Raw genomic sequence first — 22,528 nt, 5'->3', positions numbered from 1 at the left:
GGGAGGCCTTCCTGGAGGAGGAGGCAGCCTCCGTGTGGGAACAGGAGGCCTTTGGGCCTCTCACAGCAGTGTGGCTGGCAGGAGTCGCAAGCACGCAAGCACACAGGCCTGAGCCGGGGGGGGGTGGGCAGCCAGGAGGGGGGGATAAGAAGCAACCAGATCCCCGCACCACAGGGCTGGAGGCCCTGAGCCCTTGGCAGGGAGCAGAGGCTCAGGGGGGCAAGTGTGCCCAGACCGTGGGCACAGCCCAGCGGGGGCTGGCAAGAGTCACCCCACTTCCCCTGTGGGTCCCCCCCCCATTCCACAGCTGGCCGCCTGCCCTGGGCAGTCCTGCTTCCTGCCCCTCCCTCCCTCCTCCCCTCCCTCCAGCTGTTTCTCCAGCTGAGTTCAGTCCTGAGCTCAGTCTCGGGGCAGGCAGGGAGCTGGGGGCAGACAGAATTGAGGGGATCCCCAGGGAGCCTTGGGAGGGGGTGGGCTTTGGGGGGGGGGCTGCACTCTGGGAGGGGCTCTGAGGACATCCAGCCCCAGAATAAGGAAAGCAACGGAGGAGAGAAGAAGTCAAGAGATTCAGGTTCCTCCCAGCAGCTGGAGTCCGGGCAGGACCCGCGAGCGAGCGAGCCAGACAGAAGGTAGGGGTGCACTTTGCTTTGCTGCCTGCCAGAAGCTGGGAAGGGGGGTGTAGGCTGACAAACCGGGGTGTCACTTTTGCCTTGGTGCTTGTCGAAGGAAAAAGAGTTTCCTGGTTACGTTCATAGTTCAAAAGTAGTGGGTACCATTGGCTTAAAAAATACATAGATGCATACCTTTATCCATGGATATATGTGCGGATACCAAGGAAGTTTCTAGAAGGAGACCGGCAGCCACTCTCTAACATCTGGTGGAGGAAGCGAGGGGCTTCCTTCCCCGGGTCGGGGCTGTCAGGGGACGTGTGTCGCACCTTTTGCGTTTGTTTCTGTCTTCTTTCCTCGTGACTCACTAGCAGCGCTGTGGCCGTCCTGGTGGCCGTCCTGGCGGGTTCCTGCTGGGGAAACACTCCCGGGGGAGGCTGGGACTTGGCACCGGGGAGGGAGGCCCCGATTCCAAGGCTCCTCGGTGCGTTTCCTCATCCGTGTCGCTCACCTGTAATTCCCTGTGATGCCTTTTGATTCCGTGACCCTCCTCCCTCCGAGCCCCTTCGTGTTTAGCTTCTATTTTTTTGTGGTTAATAATGTTTTTATTATAAAGGTGATGTACAGAGGGGTTGCAGTTACATCAGTATATCAACAGTATCATAATTTACCCTTGCTCTCTTCCAGTTTTCGCCTCTCCTTAAATAGTTGTATAGGTCATTTTCAACCTCATAACTAGTAGTACCACCGCTGCATTGGCTCACCCTTTGTCCTTCTATTTCTGTGCCTCCTTTTACCTTCCCAAAGACAGATAATTGAACAAATAGGACCAAAGGAAAAAGAAAGGAAAACAACAGCAAAACAAAACAAAAAGCCTCTTGTTTCCAGTTCCTGGAGTTTATTTCAATAAATATTTTATATGATCAGAAGCACAGAGGCCTTGCACTTCTGTCTTCCTCCCTAAAAGTATCCTCCTGTGGTTGTCTTTTTCTTATTGGTATTGAGATGCTCTTTGCATATGAAGGACCTCCAAAAACCCTTTGCTGGTGCTCTTGGTTGTAAAGACTCCACTGGAGGATGCTTCCCTCCCAGTGCATTTCCTCCGGGGGTGTGGGGGTGGGGGGGGTGGCACACAAAGACGGGACAGTCACCGAGTAGGTGCTACGGGACTGAAATCTGGTGGCTCAGAGAGGCCAGATCACAGGACTGAGGTCACACAGGGAGGAAGTGGCTGAGTCTGCCATCTCTTCCTCTTGGGGATACCTCAGCTTCCCTTTGTACTCTCCCCGCCCCGCCCCCCTGCCCCCCCCCCCCCGCCTACCCCCCCCCTGCATCCCGCCTCCCACCTCCTTTCCAAAACCCAGGTCTGTGGTTCTAGCTCTTGGCTGGGTCAGCCTGGCCCCCGAGGGGGAAAGGGTGCTTGGATTTCCTTCAGAGAGAAAGCTGCATGACTTTCTGACATTGGAGCCCTGAGGATTCGGGCACAGGGAAGCCCACACATGAGTGCTCTCGGGGTAAAGCCCAGGACTCAACCTAGAGCACTGAGTGTCAGGTGGCAGCCGGGAAAAATGTCAGGCCATGAGGGGAAAGCAGGCTGCTGCCGAGGACCACGTCCCTACCAAAAGCACCATCCCAGTCAAGCATTCTTCCAGGGCGCTGGCCGGAGGCCGCTCCAACTGGCAAAACAAGCTACGAGCCACAAGCCCCGCTCACTACGAGTGCTGCTTTTATCCTGCCTGTGAAAGCTTTGCTACAACTACACTCAGCGCGACCTCTCTGATCTCCACCAGGGAGTTTGCCCGGGAGCATACCCCAATAAACTTTTCTTTCTTCACCTTACTTCTTCCTGTGTGTTCTTTCCTCGTCTAAAACCTTATACTTAGAAATCATTCCTCCTCCTCCTCCTCCTCCTCCTCCTTCTCTTTCTCTGCACATTTGCAGAGCTAACCTCTGACTTTCCACCTCCCCATCATAGGGCTTGAACTCAGCGCCTGGGCGCTGTCCCTGAGCTCTTTTGCTCAAGGCTAGTGCTCTACCACTTGAGCCACAGCGCCGCTTGTGGTTTTCTGGTGGTTCACTGGAGATAAGAGTCTCACAGACTTTCCTGCCCAGGATAGCTTTGAACTGTAATCTTCATATCTCAGCCTCCTGGGTAGCTAGGATGACAGGTGTGAGCCACCAGCACCAGGCTTGGCCTCTGATTTTGATCCTCCTTACTTCTGCCTCTCGCGTAGTGGCTGGGAATACAGGTATGTGCTTCCACACCTCCCCCTCACACACACACACACACACACACACACACACACACACACACACACACACACACACACACACACTTGCCCTCTATTCAGACTCCTGGGATCTCCGCTGTATGCTGAGATCTCTTTTTCCTTACTCAGCAGACACCCCCCCCCCCCACTTCGATGTTACCACACGCCGGGTGTCCCGGGCCGAGGCAGGGAGCGTTGGGTAGTACAGAAGTGAAACTGCCTTCTTGTAGGACCACAGGAAGTCCAACGGCGTGGGGCTTCTTGTAAACCAAGGGTCCTTGTCCTCCAGTGGAGAAGGTAAGTAGGGTGGATACGTGGACTGGGTGCATACGGTGGAGGAGGAAGTACAGTGGGAAGGTGGATAACAGGATGAGGATCTCCCCGAGGGAGGCGCGGAGGGCTGTGGGGCTGGGGAAAAGTGCGTCTGCCCCCAGCAGGGAAGGGAACTGAGTATTAGACCTCAGCCAAGGGTTTTCCACTCAGGCCAGAACTGAATCATTTGTTATTAAAGAGGTTGAACGTGGTATGAGTTCATTGAGCTGCAGTAACAAATAGACCCAAATGTGTGTAATGCCTCAAAAGTGGTTTATAATTTTTTCTTGCTTTTTGGTGGGGACTTGAACTCAGCACCTGACAATCTCACTTGAATTTTTTTTCCCTTTCTGGTCCTCAAGGCTGGCATACTATCAGAGCCACAACTCTTTTTCCAGCCTTTTGCTGGTTAATTGAAGAATCTCATAAACTCTTTCCACCCACCCCCCCCTCCCTGCCCTCCACCCATACCTCTAGTTCTGGGGCTTGAACTCAGGGCCTGGGCACTGTCCCTGAGCCTCTTTGAGCTCAAGGCTAGTGCTCTACCACTTGAGCCACAGCTCCACTTCTGGCTTCTAAGTAGTTTATTGGAGATTAGAGTCTCATCGACTTTTCTGCTTGGGCTGGCTTTGAACTGCGATCCTCAGATCTCAGCCTCCTGAGTAGCTAGGATGACAGGCGTGAGCCACTGGCGCCCGACAATGTACCCATGCATTGTCAGCCTGGTCTTTTAAATCTGACTTTGACCTGGGGTCCATGTCTACCTCTGGAAGTTCATTTTGTGAGGAAGAGAGCGTGTATACCAGCGTGTGTATACGCGAATGTGCGTGTGCGTCTGCATGCACACGCGCGTGTGTGGGGGCGTGTGTGGCTAGAGGAGGGATTTTCCATGGGCTGGACTTCCCCAGGGATCAGCATAAGGGAAGTAGAGGCCTGTGGTCATTGTGAGATGGGCAGAGGGACCTGGCCACGAAGGCAGCTGGGTGATTGTCTTGGTTTGGAGGATCCAGTGCGGCTATTCCAACACCAGCCCTGGAAAAGGGAAGGGACAGGAGCCCACTCCCTGCCCGGGGGTTCGCAGGGGAGGGGAGAAGGACTTTTAGTATTGACTTTCACTCAGCCACTCAACAAACACAAGCGTCTACTATATATCAGGCATTCTGCAGCGCGAACATGAGCAAACAAGGTGGTTCCTTGCCCTTGTGGTCCCTTACAGGAGACATCCAAGCACTTATGTTTGCCCCCATCTTAGAGATGGAGAAAGCGAGGCCCTGTCCGTGGCCGGGATTACGAGTAGGCTCTGCCTGTGACCCCTGCAAGGCCGGCGTCCCTGAGCCGGGCCTGGAAATCAGGGCCTCACACTCACATTTGTTTGATGCTCTACTACTTGAGCCACTCCTCCATTTCTGGCTTTCTGCTGCTTCATTGGCCATGAGTCTCAACTAGTCTGCCCGTGCTGGCTTTGAGCGGTGGTGTCCAGATCTCAGCCTCCTGAGTGGTGCGGATGATGGGTTTGAGCCGCAGGCGCCTGGCCCCGAAGCAGTGATTTGTCTTTTTTTCTGAGGTCTCAAGGAAGCAAGGGTGCAGGTAGGATATGGCGCTCCAGAACTCAGTTCTTAGCTCCTCCTGCTGCTCCAGAGCCTCGTGGACTTGCTCATCTGCAGCGGGATGGAATGAGTTCACGCACAAAGGGACTCTGGACAGCCCCTCCGTTCCTGTCTGCTCGCTGCCTCTGGGCTCTGGTTGGTCGGTGTCTTGCTCTCCACCTCCCCCACGATGGAAGTCCTAGAAGTTGCACTCACATCCACCGCCAGAGTCAGCAAGACAGGAGTGCAGAATCAGTTCTGCTTTCTTGGGGGGAGGGAACAGGACTTGGGTTCTGTGATCTGAGCTCTGGCTTTGTGCTGATGGAGCTCCGTTCTGTGTAAGGCCCGGTGTGTGTCGGGGTGGTGGTGGTGGTGGTGTCAGATCTGGGTAAGCAACACGTTTGGTTTCCTCCTGGAAATCAAGGAGGAGAAGAGGGTGGGGAGGAAGGGGATGAGGGCTGGCCCTCAGCCTGGCGGTCTTGAATTCGAATCCTACCTCCCTGAACTTGGAAAAGTCACATCATTGCGTTCCAAACAGGCCTCTCCCTGGTACTCTGAATTTGTTCCATGATTTTCAGAATCTATAAAGCCCTCAGATTTCATCAGCTTTGTATCACTTGTCAATAAAAAGGTTGAACACTGTATGAGCTCACTGAGCTGCAGCGACAAATAGAACCAAACGTGTGCAATGGCTCAAATGAGGTATATAATTTTTTTCTTTCCTTTTCTTTTTTTGTGCCGATGCTGGGACTTGAACTCAGAGCCCTAGGATATACACTGTTAGATAAGAGTTTGCAGAGCTAAGTGTATTAGTTTCCTGCAGAAACAACAAATTACTACAAACTTAGTGGCCCAAAGGTGCTCTCCCACTAAGCCATATCCCTAGCCCTTGCTTTGTTATAGCTGTGGAGATCAGAAGGCCTAAAACTAAGGGAGAACTAGGATGTGTCCCCCTGGAAGGCACTTGGGGGGTGAATCGCTTCTTTTCCTCTTCCAGACTTCCCTGCTGCTTCTTTTTACTTTATTATTATTTTTAGCCTGTGATTGGTTCTGACCAGAGGAACATCGACCTGACATTGAAGTAGGCTGGCCTTGGCCTCACTGTGAGCTGGTTCCAGGGTGGAGTTTCACATCCTCGCTCCCGTGTCTGGGCAGACATTGCAGACCTCTCCTGGCTCTCTCCAGGGCCGAACCCCAGGGTTTCAGTAGTCTATGTCTGGGTTTCAAACCGGGCCAAACAGATAGTGGCTTGAAAAGACTGACTTGTCCCAGCTCTGCAGGGATGCTTTAATCTCTGGTCTGAGGGATGTTGTTAAGTCACTTGTTGACTGTGTTCAGCCAGGAGCTGGGCTGGGTTTTGGCCATTTAAGATGACCTCACAGTCTCTGGATGTGCTCTCTCTCTCTCTCTCTCTCTCTCTCTCTCTCTCTCTCTGGGACCTATCTATCTAATGGTATTTCTAGGGTTTCTCTACCTGGAGGCCCAGGCCTCTGTAAGAATGAAAGAGAATAGAAGTTTCCAAGCCTTTTGAGACCTACGCCTGGGCCTGTCACTTCTGCCACATTGTCCTAGCCGTGTAAGTCGCAGCTCTTGATGGGAGGAAAGGTTTCTGTGGACGGAGGAAGAGAAAGGTTAAAGTCTGTCTTTCAAGACTTGATCTTTTTTGTTGTTGTTCTTGTGGGTCGTGGGGCTTGAACGCTGGGCCCAGGTGCTGTCCCTCAGCTCTTCAGCGTAAGGCCAGCGCTCTACCACTTGGGTCACAGCGCCACTTCTGGTTTTCTGGTGGTTTATTGGAGATAAGAGTCTCACAGACTTTTCCTGCCCGGGCTGGCTTTGAACTGCGATCCTCAGATCTCAGCCTCTCCAGTAGCTAGGATGACAGGCGTGAGCCACTGGCGCCCAGCTCAGACGTAATCTTAAACCCCAAAGGCGGTGATCTGGTCTGAGAGAACCACGCATCATCTCTGAGCAAGCCTATCATTCCATCAATCAGATGGGTAAACTGGGGCTCAGCTAGGGAGAGGAAGGAGTCGGGACAAAGCTCCGTTCACCTCAAACTGAACACCTACTATGTGCTAGGAGAGAACCAATGTCCTGTGCTCAGCTCCCAGTGGGAAGACATGTGAATTGACAGAGCGGGGGTCCCCACAGTCCAGTTCATTCATTGCCAGTTTGTCACAGCCCGGGCACCCTGTCCCTTTTGATTGACAGCTGCTGGCTGCATGCATCTCCACCAATGCCTGCTGGAGACAAAAGTGGAGGGGCGGGAGCTTTAGCGGGAATCCAGGAAACTGCTTCCCAAAGGAAGTGGGTATTTGAGCTGGCTTCAAAGCAGGACTTGGCCTTGAGGTGCCTGGAGGAGACTTGGCCGGGAATAAAAGAGATTTCAGACAGAGAGAGGGAGCGAGCCGCGGGAAGCCCTGTTGAACGTGGTGGGTGCAGGGCCTGTGGGGGGCCTCGGAGGGCCCACCCGCTTTTCCTGGGTGGTCCAGCGGTCTGGGCTCTTCCTTCCCAGCATCCTCACCCACCCTTCCCGCTCTCGGTGATGGCGCCGGAACACTTTGACAGTGGAACACTGCGGACGAACCAAAGCGAATTGAGTTGAATTCTGAATTCATGTTGGATTGTGGGGCATGTTGGATTGTGTCTTTATTCTCTGGGTCGATCGGCCCACAATCCTGTGTAGAGAAGAGAATGTTTGTCTCTCCCCCACCCCCTCCTCTCTCTCTCTCTCTCTCTCTCTCAACTGAATGGTAGTCCTCTTTCTTTTCACTCCATAATTTGCCAGAATCCAAGTCCAGGAGTCCCACGTTAGGCCCGCCCACTTGGCCCCATGTGTCAAGGAAAGAGCCAGGGTGAAAGGCAGAGCAAAGAGCAGGGAGGTTTATCCCACGGCTGCCGGGGGACTCAGCCCTTCACAGCATCTTCAGCCGTCTTCAGGGGTAGGGCAGTGGCCTCAGGTTAAATAGAGAATTGGGTTTGGCACCAGTGGCTCACGCCTGTCCTCCTAGCTACTCAGGAGGGTGAGATCTGAGGATCATGGTTTTCAAAGCCAGCAGGAAAGCCCATGAGAGTCTTATCCCCAATTAAACGGAGGGAGAGAAAAAAGTGGACTTTTTTCTTTTTTTTTTTAAATGCCCGAGCAGTAGAGTATTAGTCTTGGGCCAAAAAGCTCAGGGACAATGCACAGTCCTTGAGTTCAAGCCTTAGGATTGGCGTGTGCGTGCGCGCGCGCGCACACACACACACACGCACGCACGCACACACACACGAGACTTGGGGTGAGGGGGATAAGAAAGGTGTGCAGAGTTCAAACAGTCCCAGGTCCCGGGTGTGAGGCCCGGCTGACCATGAGCTCAGTCTCTCTGGAGGGTTCTGGAGTGGCTGTTTATCCTGTAGGCATGAAGGAACAAGTTGCGTAGCCGGTGATCTCCTGAGATTTTGGAGGCTTCCTTTAAGAGGATAAGAAGAAGGCATCGCCCCTGTGAGCGGGGCGGGGGGGCCTTCCACGCAAGATGCCTGTCTGGGAAACTGCTCTTTCCTGGAGCCCAAGCTGGTTGGGCTCGGCAGAGGAGAGCGCAGACACAAAATTGGGGGAGTCTGAGTTCCTGCTCAGGACCCGGCCAAAGCATCTTTTAGGTGGTATCTTATAGAGCTGGGAAGAAAGAAGGTATTTCCTCTGGGTATGGGTGGGATGGAGGATGTGGGGGGGGGGTGCTCTGGTCCGGCCACAATCACTCAGACGGCAGACTCAGCAAGCTGGCCTTCAAAGGCCAGATGGGATCCGGTGACTTGAGGAATAGATCTTCAGGAAGCTAGGGTAATTTCCAGTCTCTCACACGACAGACTGAGTTCTCCGGGGGGCTCTTCAGCGGTCAGAGATTTGGGTCATGAAGAAAGGGGGTTTCAGGCTTCCTTTTCTGTTGTCTGCTGGCAGTAAGATTGGAAAATGACCCTTAAGAGCTAAGGAGCCCCGAGTCCCTCCGCTGTAGAGAGTACCAGATCCTGGTGGCTCAGGCCTACCATCCTAACTACTCAGGAGGCTGAGATCGGAGGATGGTGGTTCGAAGCCAGCCTGAGCAGCAAAGTCCATGAGACGCGTATCTCCAACGAACCAGAAGTGGAGGTATGGCTCTGCTTTGAGTGGGAAAAAAAGCTCAGGGACGGCATCCAGGCCCTGAGTTCAAGCCCCAGCCCCGCACATAAAGAAAAGAAAATACCAGAGACAGGTTTGTCTCATATGACATGGAGCGTGGCCCAGAGTTGACCGTACCGTGGACTCAGCGTGAGCAGGCTGGTTCAGCGGAGGACCCTACAACTCCTGAGCCATGGCAAGCTGGCAAATGCCTGTTGTGGGCCCCTAGTTTTACCCCCAACCTTCCCCTTCCTTTGGAGGCTGGACGCAGACCTGGCAGTCCAGTTATTTCTATCCCTGGCTGGGGAGGAGGGGAAGCTTGGGGGGGGGAGGGGAGACTGTCTAGCCTGAACAAGCTTTTCTTTTGCAATTTTACCCTCCTCTGCCATGAAAAACAACAGACACGAAGGAAATTAGAAACAGGGCCCCGGGGGCGGGAAAGAGGGGCTGTGAGCGGCCCAGGCTCGCAGCCTGGCGAGGCCTCCATCCTCCCGTTTACCTGTCGGGGCTGGGTGAGGGGTACGGGGGGGTGTGGGCTCTCCCCCCAGCCCTGCGTCCACACTCGGTGTTGAAATTCTCAGCCCAGCCCTGGCTCTGGCTTGTTTGTGTTTTCTGGATGGCCTCGTTGGTCTTTGCTCCACGAGTTATTTCTGTCACTTCTGTCATTTGAAGGACTGGCAGTTTCCACTAGGCTGTGTCCAGCTGGGATGTGGCCAGGCTTGGGCCCTGGAGCCAGTCCCACCGTATGGGTCACTGTAGACCTTAAAACAACCATGTTTCTATTACGCTCATCGGGAGTGTGTGCAGGGAGATAGATACGCGGTCCTGTTTCACAGACAGGGAAACGGAGGTCCACAGAGCGTGTGCATGTGCTGTGTGTGTGTGTGTGGTGTATGTGCGTGCATGTGGTGTGTGTGTGTGTGTGCGTGTGGTGTATGTGCGTGCATGTGGTGTGTGTGTGTGTGTGTGCGTGTGGTATGTGTGTATGTGTGTGTGTGTGTGTGTGTGTGTGTGTGTGCATTCATTTGCCCCTCCCTTCTCAAGCTCACTTATGTTTGTTAGCTAGGTCTACACAGGGTCCCGGATCCTGTAGTTGAACAATTCAGCTGGCAGCTGGGCCTGGATTTGAATCCGGCACCCTTCATTTCCAGAGGAGCCATCTTGGAGGGTTGACTCTCTTTCTCTCTCTGCCTCAGTTTCCTCGGTAGGATATATGGAGATGTCCCGGTGGGGATGATCCACAAAGGAACCCTGGTCGAGGGGGCAGGGGGACCAGTACATAGTAGGTCTCAGAGGTGGCGGCGGCAGCAAAACCCAGCACAGAGTAGGTCTCTCATAAAGCAACTGTGTCTAAGGGCCTGGTGCTTCAAGTAGGGCGGGTGCATCTGAGGCCCTCAGAAAACACATTCTGGAATGGCAAACCAGGTTTTCAGACCCTCGGTCCAAAAACCAGGAGTCTCATGTCACAGAGAGGGTCTGAGTCACCGCGCCTGTGACAGTGGACACGGGGTGACAGGCCACTAGGTCACGGGGGAGGGAGATCTCTGGCTGGGATCCTCCCTCAGCAGCCCCCTCTGGCTCCAGGCCTCCAGGACAGAGGCTTCTGATTCCTTTCCCTCCCTCCTCCCCAGCACGCCTTTCCTAGGGCTCTTTCAATGTCTGGAATAGGGCTGGTTTAATTTAATTACCGACTCTGTGTGTGTGTGTGTGTGTGTGTGTGTGTGTGTGTGTGTGTGTGTGTGTGTGTGTGTGTGTGTGTGTGTGTGTGTATGTGTGCGTGCGCATGTGCGCACGTTCACCGTTCCTGGGGCTTGAACTCAGGGCCTGGACGCACTGTCCCTAAGCATTTTGTTGTTGTTGTTGTTCAAGACTGGCATTCTACTACTTGAGTCCCAGCTCCACCTCTGGCTTTTTGGTGGTTCGTTGGAGATAGGGTGTCATGGACTTTCCTGCCCGGGCTGGCTTTGAACGGTGATCCTCAGATCTCAGCCTCCTGAGTAGTGAGGATGATGGGTCTGTTTATTTATTTATAACGTGACAGAGCTGTCCACCAGATCGGGGAGAAGCAGGCTGGAATCTTCCCACTCCGGTGGGCTGAGTGCACACAGCCCACTGGCTGCCTAGGGACGCAAGTGTTTGGGCCCTGGGTAAAGGCTCGGGGTGCCCAGCTGAGCCGGGGGAAGGGCAGGGAAGGCACAGTCCCATCGCCCTGAGTGGAGAGCTGGGACAGCGGGACTCCCTAGGGAGGCAGCCTCAGTTTCCCCCCCTACCAGGCACGGCAGGGGTCTCTCAGGACTCCGGGCAGGTGCTAGCTACCTACCGGCCACTGCTTCGGTGCTGAGCGCTTGGTGGATGCGTGGTGCAAGTGACTCTCTCCCTAGCCACCTGCTGGGTGCTTAGGATTCGGTGGGTCAGGCGTTCGCCGTGTTGTTCCCGGTCACTGCGGGGGGGCTGGCTGCGGGACTTCACATCAGTTACCTCGCCGTGGAGCGGAGCCGTGCTCCTGGCGTGGAGTGATGGAGGTGGTGGTGAAGGAGGAGGGGGAAGAAGAGGGAAGAGAGGAAGGAGGAGGAAGAGGAAGAGGAGGAAGAGGAGGAGGTAGAGGAAGAGCTGGTGGGAGAGGAGGAGGAGGAGGAGGTGGAGGAGGTGATGGTGGTGGAGGAGGTGGTGGAGGAGAAGGAGGTGGGGTGGAGGAGGAGATGATGGTGGAGGAGGAGGAAAGGTGGTGGTGGAGAAGGAGGAGCAGCCCAGCCAGGCCAGGCCTGGGATGATGCAGCAGTGGGTGTCATGTGGGAATGCTGGGACATCTCTAGGCCTTCAGCAACCTCGGGGCGCCAGCACTTGAGGGGCTGGGGGCTATCTGCACAGCCCGTCCCCCCCGTCCCCCATCCTCCTCCACCTGTACCTCTTCCTGCAGTCCTCCTCAGCCAGGGCCAGGTCTGGGGCACCTCCCAAAGCCCTCTCCTTCCCTCAGGGGGAAGCAAACCCTCACCCAAATTTTGAAGTCAGGTGTTTTAGTTTAAAAAAGAAAAACAAACCTTGAGGATTTTTCATTCAGCACCATCCTAGACTCGAACATGTATGCACAAAAATCTCGGCTCTTAGACTGGGCATGGTGGAGCATACCTCTAAGCCTGGTGCTTAGGGAGGCTGAGACAGGAGGGTGGAGAGTTTGAGGCCAGCTTGGGTTCCAGTGAAGTCCTGTCACAAATGAAAAACAAAGCAAGCATGTGCACACAGGCACACTACGCTCAGACATGAATGCATGCGCATGTACATGTACAATTACGGTTCCCGGGAGACTTCGGGTCATATTTAGAGGGGTCAAGCTGGCCCTCAGCTAATTCATGTGTAGAAAGCCGAGCACTGGTGGCTCACGCCTGTCACCCTAGCTACTCAGGAGGCTGAGCTCTGAGGATCAAGTTCTAAGCTAGCCAGGGCAGGAAAGTCGATGAGGCTCTCTATCTCCAATTAACTGTAAACCGCTGGAGGTGGCGCTGTGGCTCAAGTGGTAGAGCACTAGCCTTGGACACAAAAGCTCAGGGATGGTGCCCAGACCCTGAGTTCAAGCCCTAGGGCTGGAGAGAGAGGGAGAGAGAGAGAAGGGGGGAAGGAGGGAGAGATAGAGATGGGGTGGGGGAGGGACTTGAAGTGGAGAATCTGAAACCTGAGTATTCCATCCCAGTCCCCAAACCCCAGACTTCCCACTTTAGGTGTGGCCACTCACCTCCATATGCCAAATAAAGAGACACGGTGAAGGACAGAGCCAAGGGGCTTTGTTTCATGGCTGCCCGCCATGGGAAGACAGCACTTCAGCACATCACCTATTCGTTGGATACTTGAGGAAATAGGAGCACAGAGAGGTTAAGTAACTTATCGAAGGACACACAGCCAGGGAGTGACAAGGCTAGGATTTGAACCCAGGTAGTCTTAAGCACAATACTTGAGCTCACTTTGGTGGCTATTCCTATCTGTTGCATTACATCTGTGGCCGGGGGAGAGGAATGAGTATAAGAAAATTCTAGAAGGCCCCTGTGATGAGCTTTGCCCAGGACAGAGGCAGGGCCTGAGATGGAGGTTTGGGTAGACTGGCTGGGGTCTCGGCTGCACTGGGGTCAGGGGGATGAAAGCCAGGCAGACTCAGACCCAAGGTCCGGCTGGGTCTCGTCTCTAGTTAAAGGGCTGATCTTTTGCTCCTTGTGCGTGTTTTGCATTAACTTTAAATTTAAAAACATTGTGCCAAAGGCGGGCACTGGCTCTCACGCCTGTCATCCTGGCTGCTCAGGAGGCTGAGACTGAAGGGTGGTGGTTCGAAGTCAGCCCTGGCAGGAAAGTCCATAAGATTCGGATCTCCAATTAACCACCCAAAAGCCAGAAAAGGAGCTGTGGCTCAAGTGGTAAAGCTCCAGCCTTGAGAAAAATTAAAAAGCTAAGGGATAGCGTCCGACACCAAATAAAATATTGCACTAACACATTATTTGGTGAGTTTGAGATGGTGTGTGTGTGGGGGGGGCTGCCCCTCCCCACCCCGCGGGAATTCACGGCCCCTCCGGCTGCTCCCCCCCTCTGCTCCCCCCAGAGGGGGGCAGGCGGTCGATTTCCTGTCAGCGATGTTGCCATCACCGTATCCTGGATAAGCTGTGGAGAGACGGGGTCCAGCTGCATTCATGGCTCTGGGCTGAGGCCGGGCGGCCACCTCTGGTGAGGCCACATCTGGAGCCGGCCTTGTGGCTGGCAGAGTCCCCAGGTGCCAGAGAGAGGCTTCGCCAGCCCCCCTCCAGAAAAGCCATGGACTCCTTGGCCCAGGAGTCCAGGGCAGAGCCCCAGCCAGCCCCCCCACCCCCCCAGCAGCCGCGCTCACTCACCCTCGCAGCGAGGGGCAGAGCCGAGCGTGGGTGGGAGACCAGGTGAGCCGGGCTTCAGGTAAGATGTCTGGCCTGGAGCAGTTCTCAGGAGGAGGAGGGAGGAGGAGGAGGAGGGAGGAGGAGGAGACAACTGTGGGCATTCCCTCCCGGCCTGGCAGCTGGAGAATGGGTGATCTGGACCCCACTAGCAGTGTGTGTGTGTGTGTGTGTGTGTGTGTGTGTGTGTGTGTGTGTGTGTGTGTGTGTGTGTGTGTGTGTGTGTGTGTGTGTGTGTGTGTGTGTGTGTGTGTGTGTGTGTGTGTTTGGGGGGGTCCCAGCACCCCCTCAGTGCTATGCAGGGTTGTTGGCTGCTGGATTGCTCCCAGGTTCTGCTAGTTCTGTGGGATGGGTGTGCAGTGGGGGTGGGGCAGTGGGGGTGGGCAGTGGGGGTGGGGCAGGGGGGTGGGGCAGGGGACGTGGGGCAGGGGACGTGGGCGTGGCCCGGGCTGACCAGGTTTGTCCCAGCCTCTAGGAGGAGGAGAAGGAGGAGGGTGGTTAGAGGAAAGGCAAAGTGGGTCAAATAAATGTCTGTGGCTCAGCCAGGATTGGAGAGGCAAAGGGAAGAAGAGACAGACGGACAGAGAGGAAGGTGGACGGCGCCAAAAGGACGGACGAGGTTTGATCCTGACACATTGGGGGGGGCACAGATGCGGGGGCGGGGGGCTGGCACTCTGGGAGGACTGGGGAGCGCGGAGAACTGGGGGATTCTGGGCTGGGGCGGGTTGAGCCTCCTGGAGGAACTCAGGAGAGAATTCTGCAAATTGGGGGTGGAGGGCTTCTTTCTAACCATGCCCCCCGCCCCCCCTTAGGGTTGCAGGGAGACCCGGGGTATTGGCTAAGTTCTCGCGCAGCTCTGGCTCTGCCCGGCTGGGCTCCGAGCCGGGGTTCTCGCCATGACACCCCCACGTCCCCGTTCAGGTCACAGGGTTCTTGCTTCCAGCCAGGCCCAGGGAGTGTGGGCGTTTTGCTGCCTCCTGCACTCAGCCAGGCCGACTTCTGCCTCTTCCAGGCAGCCTCCCCTGATTGCATGCTGGGGGGACCCTCCTGGGCCTGGGGTGCCCACCAGCACCCTGGGCTTAGCATCCTGGTGATTCCTCCGGTCTCTCCGGCCTGGATGGGCTGGGGGGGCCAGGGGGGGGCATGGGGGGCTCTGTTCTCACCACCCCTTGCCGGGTACCTGTAGGGACCATGTAGTCAGGACCAAGGAGGCTCAGGGTAGTGAGATGGCTGGCGGAGAATGGGCCGCCAGATGCTCACTTCTCCTAGCTCATCTCTCCTCCCTTCCTTTCTTTTTTATTTCTCTCTTCTTATTTTGGTGCCCGTCCTGGGGCTTGAACTCAGGGCCGGTGGTGCGCTGTCCCTGAACTCTTTTACTCAAGGCGAGTGTTCTACCACTTAAGCCACAGCACCACTTCTGGCTTTTTGCTGGTTAATTGGAGCTAAGAGTCCTCATGGTCTTTTCTTCCCGGGGTTGGCTTTGAAGCCCGATCCTCAGATCTCAGTCATCTGAGTAGCTAGCATCACAGGCACCCAGTTCTTGTCTTTTTGTTTTTTTTTCTTTTTAAAAATCACCTTTCCATAGAAAGATACTTGCCTGGGCATGTCAAATGCCCCGCGTTTGCTCCCCATCATTACAAAACAAATGGGAAATAGCAGCTACAAAACCATACTTCCTTACAACTGTGCCATGTTTTTACCTGTCATACAGCAGTTTAGATTCATAATCATATTCAACAACAATAATAACAATATAATGTATATAACACTAACACTAATAATATGTTATCAGTAATACAATAAACAATATGTTAATAATATAATAGTACATAATATAAATAATATACTACTAATATAATAATAATAATAGTTGTTGAATGATGCTGATGGTGTAGCACAGACCATGCATTATTAACTTCTCCCATTTCCCGTTTCTTATCTTAAATTATCTCCTAACACCCACTCCATGGGCTCATCATCCTGTGTTTTTGCAGATAGGGAAACTGAGGCATGGAACTTAAGCCACAGAGAGGTCTTGCAGGAGCTGTGCGGCGGAGCTGATATTTAAACAGGGGTGACTCCGGGGCCTTAACCATCCTTTAAACATCACACGTTGAACATGGCTTTGGGGTTCAAGCCCTGGCTTCTCTGTCTTTGAGCTGTGCATCCCTGGTCAAGTTGCTTGCCGTCTCTGAGCGTTAGATTTCCTCCGCTGCGAGGTGTAGTGCTCATCAAGGCTGTTGAGCAGCGGAGACAAAGTTCTGGGGAGGGGGGTCTCCCGAGGGTTGCCACCAACACTTCCCTGAGACTCAGTGGTTTCCAGGGTCTTGGACACAAGGCTCCTCTGTGGCCACGCAGGGCCCTCGGGAGACGGGCTGGAAGTGCTTTCCAGAAGGACCGAGGACTCCTGTCTGGGACAGGACCCTGTTTGACCAGTTTTGTGTTTTTTTTCCCCCCCTCTTAGATCCTGGCTAAAAAACTTCCTTTGCATTCTTCCCCGAGGAGGCAGCCAGGCCGAGGCCTGATACTGGAGGACAGGGGCTTCTCCACCCAGGGAGAAGCTTTAGTTTAGAACTGAATAAAACAACTGGACGCTAGCGTGGACCCATGGGTATGGCTGGCAGATGCTCACCAACCCCGCGCTCAGATTCCAGCCTGGCCGGAACGGCTGGCCCCTGGCTGGTCCCGGGTGGGAGGCTGGGGGGGGGGGAGGAGGAGGGAGGGGGAAGGGCTTCACCACTGTTCACCCAGAGCCCGCCCCACTTTTAGGGTTGACCTGGGTCTTGGGTGGGGTGGGGAGGGAGGGTGCGCCCGCCCCAGGCGGGGGCCACGACCACACAGGGCCGGTGACATTCTCTCCTTGCGGCCGTTTTCTGAGCTGTCAAGGAATCTAGCAACGAGCATCTTTTATGGACAGATGTGTTGATGTATTGAGGATAAAGGTGTTTAGGAGCTGGGTTGGAGGCAAGCAAACAGCGCTGCTGCTGCTGCTGCTGCACCCATACCTAGGCGCCTGGTTCAGGTGTTTATGGAGTCAGTGGAGATTTTGTTGATTGCCTGTCTCTCTTTTCTGTGCGCCCGTTTGATCCTCTGTCTCCTTTTCTCAGACCCTGCTTTAAATTTCATGCTTGTGGAAGAGGCCGGAGGGCTGTTTTCCTATCTGCGTTCCATCTGGCCAGTTCCAGGCTGGACTTGCGTCTGCATCCCGCCGGGCCTCTTCCACCTATGCCCTGCCTGGACCTGGCCCATTCTCTTTCCGTCACGACTTCGGGATCCTGCAATCTCTCTCCACATTCCTGACTCCGGGTCCCCTGCTGCAACCCCTGAGAACCAGTGCTGTCTCTGTTTGATAAACAACGTGGAAGTTGAGGAGCTGAGGGGGAGAGGAAACAGCTCCCACAGCTGGGGCAGGAAGTGATACTTCCTGTGTGGGGGGGGGCCTGGTCTGGCAGATGTGAGGGGCCCACGGGCACCCACGGTAGAGGCTCTGAGAATGTTCTGGGTGGGCGAAGAAAACAGCGCATATCAAAGGGCGTGTCGACTTGCTCCTCCAGGAGACCAAGCCTCGAGAACTCTATCGAAGCCTGGAAGGCACAATGCGTTAATAGGGCAGCAGGAGGAGATTGTAACATAGCGAGTATTCATCCCCAGTTAGAACCTTGCCAAAAAGCCAAGGACTTATTCCCAGGAAACTGTTATATGCTGGTAAATCATGAATAGAATACTATGTAGCCAAGAAGGAGTAGGCTTTTCCCACAAACTGGTAGAAAGCATCTCCAAGATCTGTTGCTAGATAGATATTGTAAGAAAGGTCCAATGCCAGCTAGTACCGGCAGGGTGCTGTCTTTTCTGCCAAACGGGGGAGAAATTAGGATATACATTTGTATTTAAGTCAAAGATGCTGCGGAAGGTGACAGGAGAAATTAATACCAGGAGATGGTACATTGGGCTTTGGGGTGGGTGGTAGGGGAAGGGCAAGGCCTTGGATTTTGGATGTTTGGAGGTCACCCATTAGATGGGGCGGAGTTGCTTAGCCAGATACTTACTTTTAGAAAATGCCAAGTTGCCATTGTGAATGGCCCCCGATGTTGCAGTTGGTGTTTTATAGTAACAGTGACTGTGTTAACATTGCTATGAATGTGTTATGTTATTAGGTGCAGCATTGACCTCCATTCTCGCCCCCGTTATTAGCACATGGACGCTGGGATTTTATGCTCATCTTTGCCCATCCTCCTTTTCCTGGATGGTATAAAGAGCAGGCTTTTTCCAGTCCCCCCTTGAGTCCACTTCCCCGGGGTCCACGTTGCCCTGGTGGCTGGACCTCCTGGGGCTGTCGGTGGCCAAGCTGGGGCCTCCCCGAGCCCCGGATGCCCCAGTTGTAGGGAAAGCAATAAACACGTTTGGGTTCGTATCCAGTTACCCAGAAGCCCTTGCTCCGTCCCCAGCTCCTGGACCTTCCCAAACATGGCCCTGGGCCATCGCTGACCAGGCCCTGTTCACTGAAACCTCCTCATGGCTCAGAATTGTGACTCGGTGGCCTAGCGCGCACAAGGCTCTGGGGTCCCATCCCAGCCACCACCAATGAAAAAGAGAATGCATGAATTAATCAATCAAACTGCTCCATTACTGTCAGCCAGAGCCCCTGGTGAGCACTGCCCGGGGAGGGGGCTGTCCAGCCAGGGCCCGGTGGCCCTTGGCTTCTTATACCAAAGGTGAGGTCACGACCTGCCCGCCCTCCCTCGTTCTGAGGGCTCCGCCTGGCTCCCTGGTCTCTAGGGAGTGTGGAAATCCTGTCACCAGCCCCAGGAATGTCCTCTGTTATCTCAGCGCCCCGGGCTGTGTCCACCAGGACAAGGGCGAGACATTCTACCCTCCTGGTCCCCTTTGCTTGTCTCCAGATCTCTCTGTTCCCCAGCCTTCTCCTGTCCTTGCCTCCATTTCCACCCTCCACTTCTGGCTCTTTTTTTTGGTGGCTCACTGGAGATCAGAGTCTCACAGACTTCCCTGCCCAGGCGGGCTTTGAACTGGGATCCTCAGGCCTCAGCCTCCCGAGGACCTCGGATGACAGGTGTGCGCCTAGCGCCCGGCTCGGGTGGGATGTTTACTTGTCACGGGGATCTTTGCGGCCTGGCCCCTCCTGATTCCCCTTCCTCCTGCCTGTTCTTTTTATATGGATGAACCCTGTTCCACCGCCCCCCACCCACCAGCACCCCAACAACCCAGCGCGGAAGCACCCCATGAGCAGTGTCTGGGGAGGGCGGTGTCTCTGACCTGGGGGGGGTGTGGCTGTCACTCCTGCTCCCATCAAGGGGGAAGTGGCCGCTTCCAGAGAGTGGGGGGACCCCTGGCTTGGGGGTCGCCCAGGGCCTGGGCCACACCAACACAGCCCAGGTTGCTCTGGTTCCCTTTCGTGAAAAAAAAAAAGAGAACAGAACAAAAGGCAGAGCTTTCAAACGACTCCATGGATCTTTCTGGAAGTTCTGCCTTTCTCAACCCCATTGCTGAAGGATGCCCTGGTTTGAGTGTGTTTCCTTCCCTGTGTGCAGCGTGGACCGCCCGGCCCGGCCGGGGTCAGCCTGCTGGGAGGGCCGGGGCCCAGCTGGCCCTCGGCCACCGCCCATCACCAGAGGCGACGGACCCCGCCCTCCAGACTCTCCTGGGGTGACTTCCAGGAGTCTGGAATGTTCTCTGGGTTCCAACCAGCTTTCCGGTTTCTGCGGAGGGTGGGCAGGAAGAGGTTGTCGGGGAGTCGAGGCCGGGTTCTGGGGTGCAGAGGGCATCCTGGCCGGACTCCCCAGCGCCTGGGAACAGGGTGGGGTCTCGGGCTCCTCCATCCTGCCTCCTGGCAACAGTACCGGCCGTTTGTCAGCTGCCTGGACAGAAGCCTGGGAATTCCGGGGGGGGGCAGTCCACCCCAGTGCCCAGGCCCCGTGCCCGGCTTTGGTGCCCACTCCATAAAGGGGGGGGGCTCTTGGTCCTGCCTTCTTTCCCACCATCCTCACACCTGCTCTTTGCACCCCTTAACTACACTTTATCAAGTCTCCAACTTGCCAGGGCTCCCTCTGGCAAAGACTTAAAGCCTTGTGAAACTCAGCTCCAATGTCACCTCCTCCAGGAAGCCCCCCGTGATTCCCCAGCCACATTCTCCATACACAGAGCCAAGGCCACAGGCATGGAGCACCAGTGACTAAGGGGCTGAGAAGCCAGAAGGACCGGCTCCCCTCCCTCCCTCCCTCCCTCCCTTCCTCTCTCTCTCTCTGGACTTCTTTCTGCAATAGCAGAGACTCAGGCAAGCTCAGCGGGACACCAGGGAGGGGTGAGGGCTATGGAAACCCCGCTTTGTCTACAGGCCAGACCCACACGGCCAGTTTGCTGCAAGTCTGGACTTGAGTGGCATCTCATGTGCCTGCGTTGTGATCTGTCCTCACACTCGGAGCAGGGCCTGGGCCATCTTATTCCAGCAGCATTGGGCACGAAGGGTGGCACCTGGAAGATGCCCGTTCATGAGTGAATCTGTGCTGTTTGTTGTACCTACTACATCTGCTCCTGCCCCAGGACCTTTACACGTGCTCATTCTACTTCCTAGAGAACAAGGAGGTGGCCTGTCTCCCTTTCCCCTTAGTCACGCAGAGCTCCACTCAGTGCCACTTCTCACGGCTTCTAGAACCTTCTACTTCACCCAGCCTCCCTCAACTTTAAATATTCAGTTCTCTTTGCAGTTTATATGCAGCACCTATCATCACCCGCTGTGAGTCTCTCTTTAATATTTACCCCCCCCCAGGCTTCCATCTTCTAGGCCTGGTCTTTGGATGAGGAAACAGAAGCACAGAGAGGTTAGGGTGATGTGTCTCAGGTCACACAGGAGAGCTGGCCTTCCGGCCTAGGCAGCCTGCTTGCTTTCAGACATGTTCACTTCCTTTTTTTTTCTTCCTGGTCCTGGGGCTTGAACTCAGGGCCTGGGCGCTGTCCCCGAGCCACTCTGTGTGCAAGGCAGAGTGTTCTACCACTTGAGCCCCAGTGTCAGCTTTCTGGGTAGTTTATTGGAGATAAGAGTCCCATGGATTTTCCTGCCCAGGTTGGCTTCGAACCGTGATCTTCAGATCTGAGTAGCTGGGATGACAGGCGTGAGCCGCCGGTGTCCGGCTTCGCTGTCTTTTGTGGCTGGTGTCGGCGACCTGCGCCCCCCCACCCCCCAGGGCTCCCGGATGCCGCTCTTGCTCTCTACCTTCTCAGATGCGGGCGCCGGGTGGGTGTTTTGAAGGCTGGGGGGGGGGGGAATGGGGGGACACGGGAGGAGAGGGCTGGAGGGCGGAATCCCGGGTGCTGGGAGCCTGGCCCAGTGTGGGGGGCTGAGTCAGCCCGCCTGGGAGGGGCGCTGGACGCCCTGCAATGGCCCCTCTGTTTTCTGACCCGTCCTAGGCCCAGGTGCCAAACCACACAGCTCCAGGGCCCAGGCGGACACATTTCCTGTCCCCGCCGGGGTGGGGGCCTCTCAGGGGCGTCCAAAGCCAGATGTGCACAGACAGCTGGGCCCCGGGAAGGGCTGCGGGGGTGGGGGGCGTGCTGCCCACTCTCCTTTGCTCCTGGGATGTGTGTGTGTGGGGGGGAGCAGACACCCATTTCCCCAACATGACCCCGCCTTCCCTCCAAATCCACGAACACAGGGAGACGGAGTTCTGAGGAGCGAGCGTGCGTGCAAGTCAGGGGTGTGATTAAGTGTGGTTGGGGGGCTTGGGGGGGCGGGGAGGGGGTGACGGTGATCGTGGCTAGAGCCGCAGAGGGTGAGATTCCTATAAACACCGTCCTGCGGGTGGGCGGCCGTGTTTCTCATCCGAGCGGCCGGGAGCGGACCCTGGAGCGTGGCCAGCTCGGGCTCAGCCTGCGTTTTCTCATTCCCACAGCTCGACTGCGCCCAGAGAGGTGAAGTAATGTACTCTAAAGGCGCCCAGCCGGGAAGTGTGGGGCTGGGATTCAAGCCAGGCTCTGCGTGGCCCGTGGCGGGATGGCAGGGGGCCTGGCAGCAGGGGGGATGGGACCCAGCCTGGAGACCCGGCGTTGCTCACCCCTGGCGGAGCCTGGGGAAATGACCCGGACCTCGGGGGCTCTTGTCTGTGCAGTGGGAGAGCAGGGGGAGACCCCCCAAGGGCTGATTTGCTGGGTGCCATGCGGGCCATTTTCTTCCATGGCCTAGGTGGGTCTCAGGTGTGGAAACAGAGGCAGGGAGGTTTGGCTACTTCTTCACTAAGCTTGTGTGTGTGTGTGTGTGTGTGTGTGTGAGAGAGAGGGGGGGGGAGAGAGAAGGAGGAGGGAGGGAGAGAGGGTGCTTGCCCATGTTTGCTGGTCCTGGGATTAGAACTCAAGGCCTGAGCACTGTCCTTTAGGTTTTGCTCAAGGCTGATGTTCTACCGCTTGAGCCACGGCTCCACTTCTGGCTTTTTGTCGTTAATTGGAGATAAGAGTCTCACAAGCTTTTCTGCCTGGGTTGGTTTTGAACCGTGATCCTCAGACCTCTGCCTCCTGAGTAGCGGGGATGACAGGCGTGAGCCACGGAGCCTGGCCTGCAAGTCTGTAGCCATGCTTCCGCTTAGAGGGCTGGAGTGGTGAGAAAAGGCTCAGAAGGGCTGAGGAGAGAGGGCGAGGGGGAGGGGAGGAAGGTGGGGCAGAGCTGCGGGGGGGGGGGGGGAGGTGCGGGGGTGGGAGGGGGTGGCAGGACAGG

The 22,528-nt window shown here is 55.7% G+C and overlaps 1 protein-coding gene across 3 annotated transcripts in view; it reads left to right on the top strand.

Annotated features, from left to right (window-relative positions):
* The first annotated feature begins 502 nt into the window (after positions 1-502).
* Cmklr1 (chemerin chemokine-like receptor 1) overlaps positions 503-22,528 on the top strand; it is a 36,813-nt gene continuing 14,787 nt past the window's right edge. The window contains exons 1-2 of one of the 3 annotated variants that reach the window (XM_069994649.1): positions 13,818-13,834; positions 14,355-14,431. The gene's annotated coding sequence lies outside the window, so the exon portion shown is untranslated. Of the gene's footprint in view, positions 630-13,817; positions 13,835-14,304; positions 14,432-22,528 lie in introns of those variants that run through there. The other 2 variants (XM_069994647.1, XM_069994648.1) reach the window with 2 other exon arrangements.

This window comes from Dipodomys merriami, unplaced genomic scaffold (genome assembly GCF_024711535.1).
Source record: "Dipodomys merriami isolate MVZ:Mamm:240054 unplaced genomic scaffold, mDipMer1.0.p SCAF_45, whole genome shotgun sequence".
NCBI classification, from domain to species: Eukaryota; Metazoa; Chordata; class Mammalia; order Rodentia; family Heteromyidae; genus Dipodomys; species Dipodomys merriami.
This window is presented reverse-complemented; position numbering and strand designations above follow the sequence as displayed.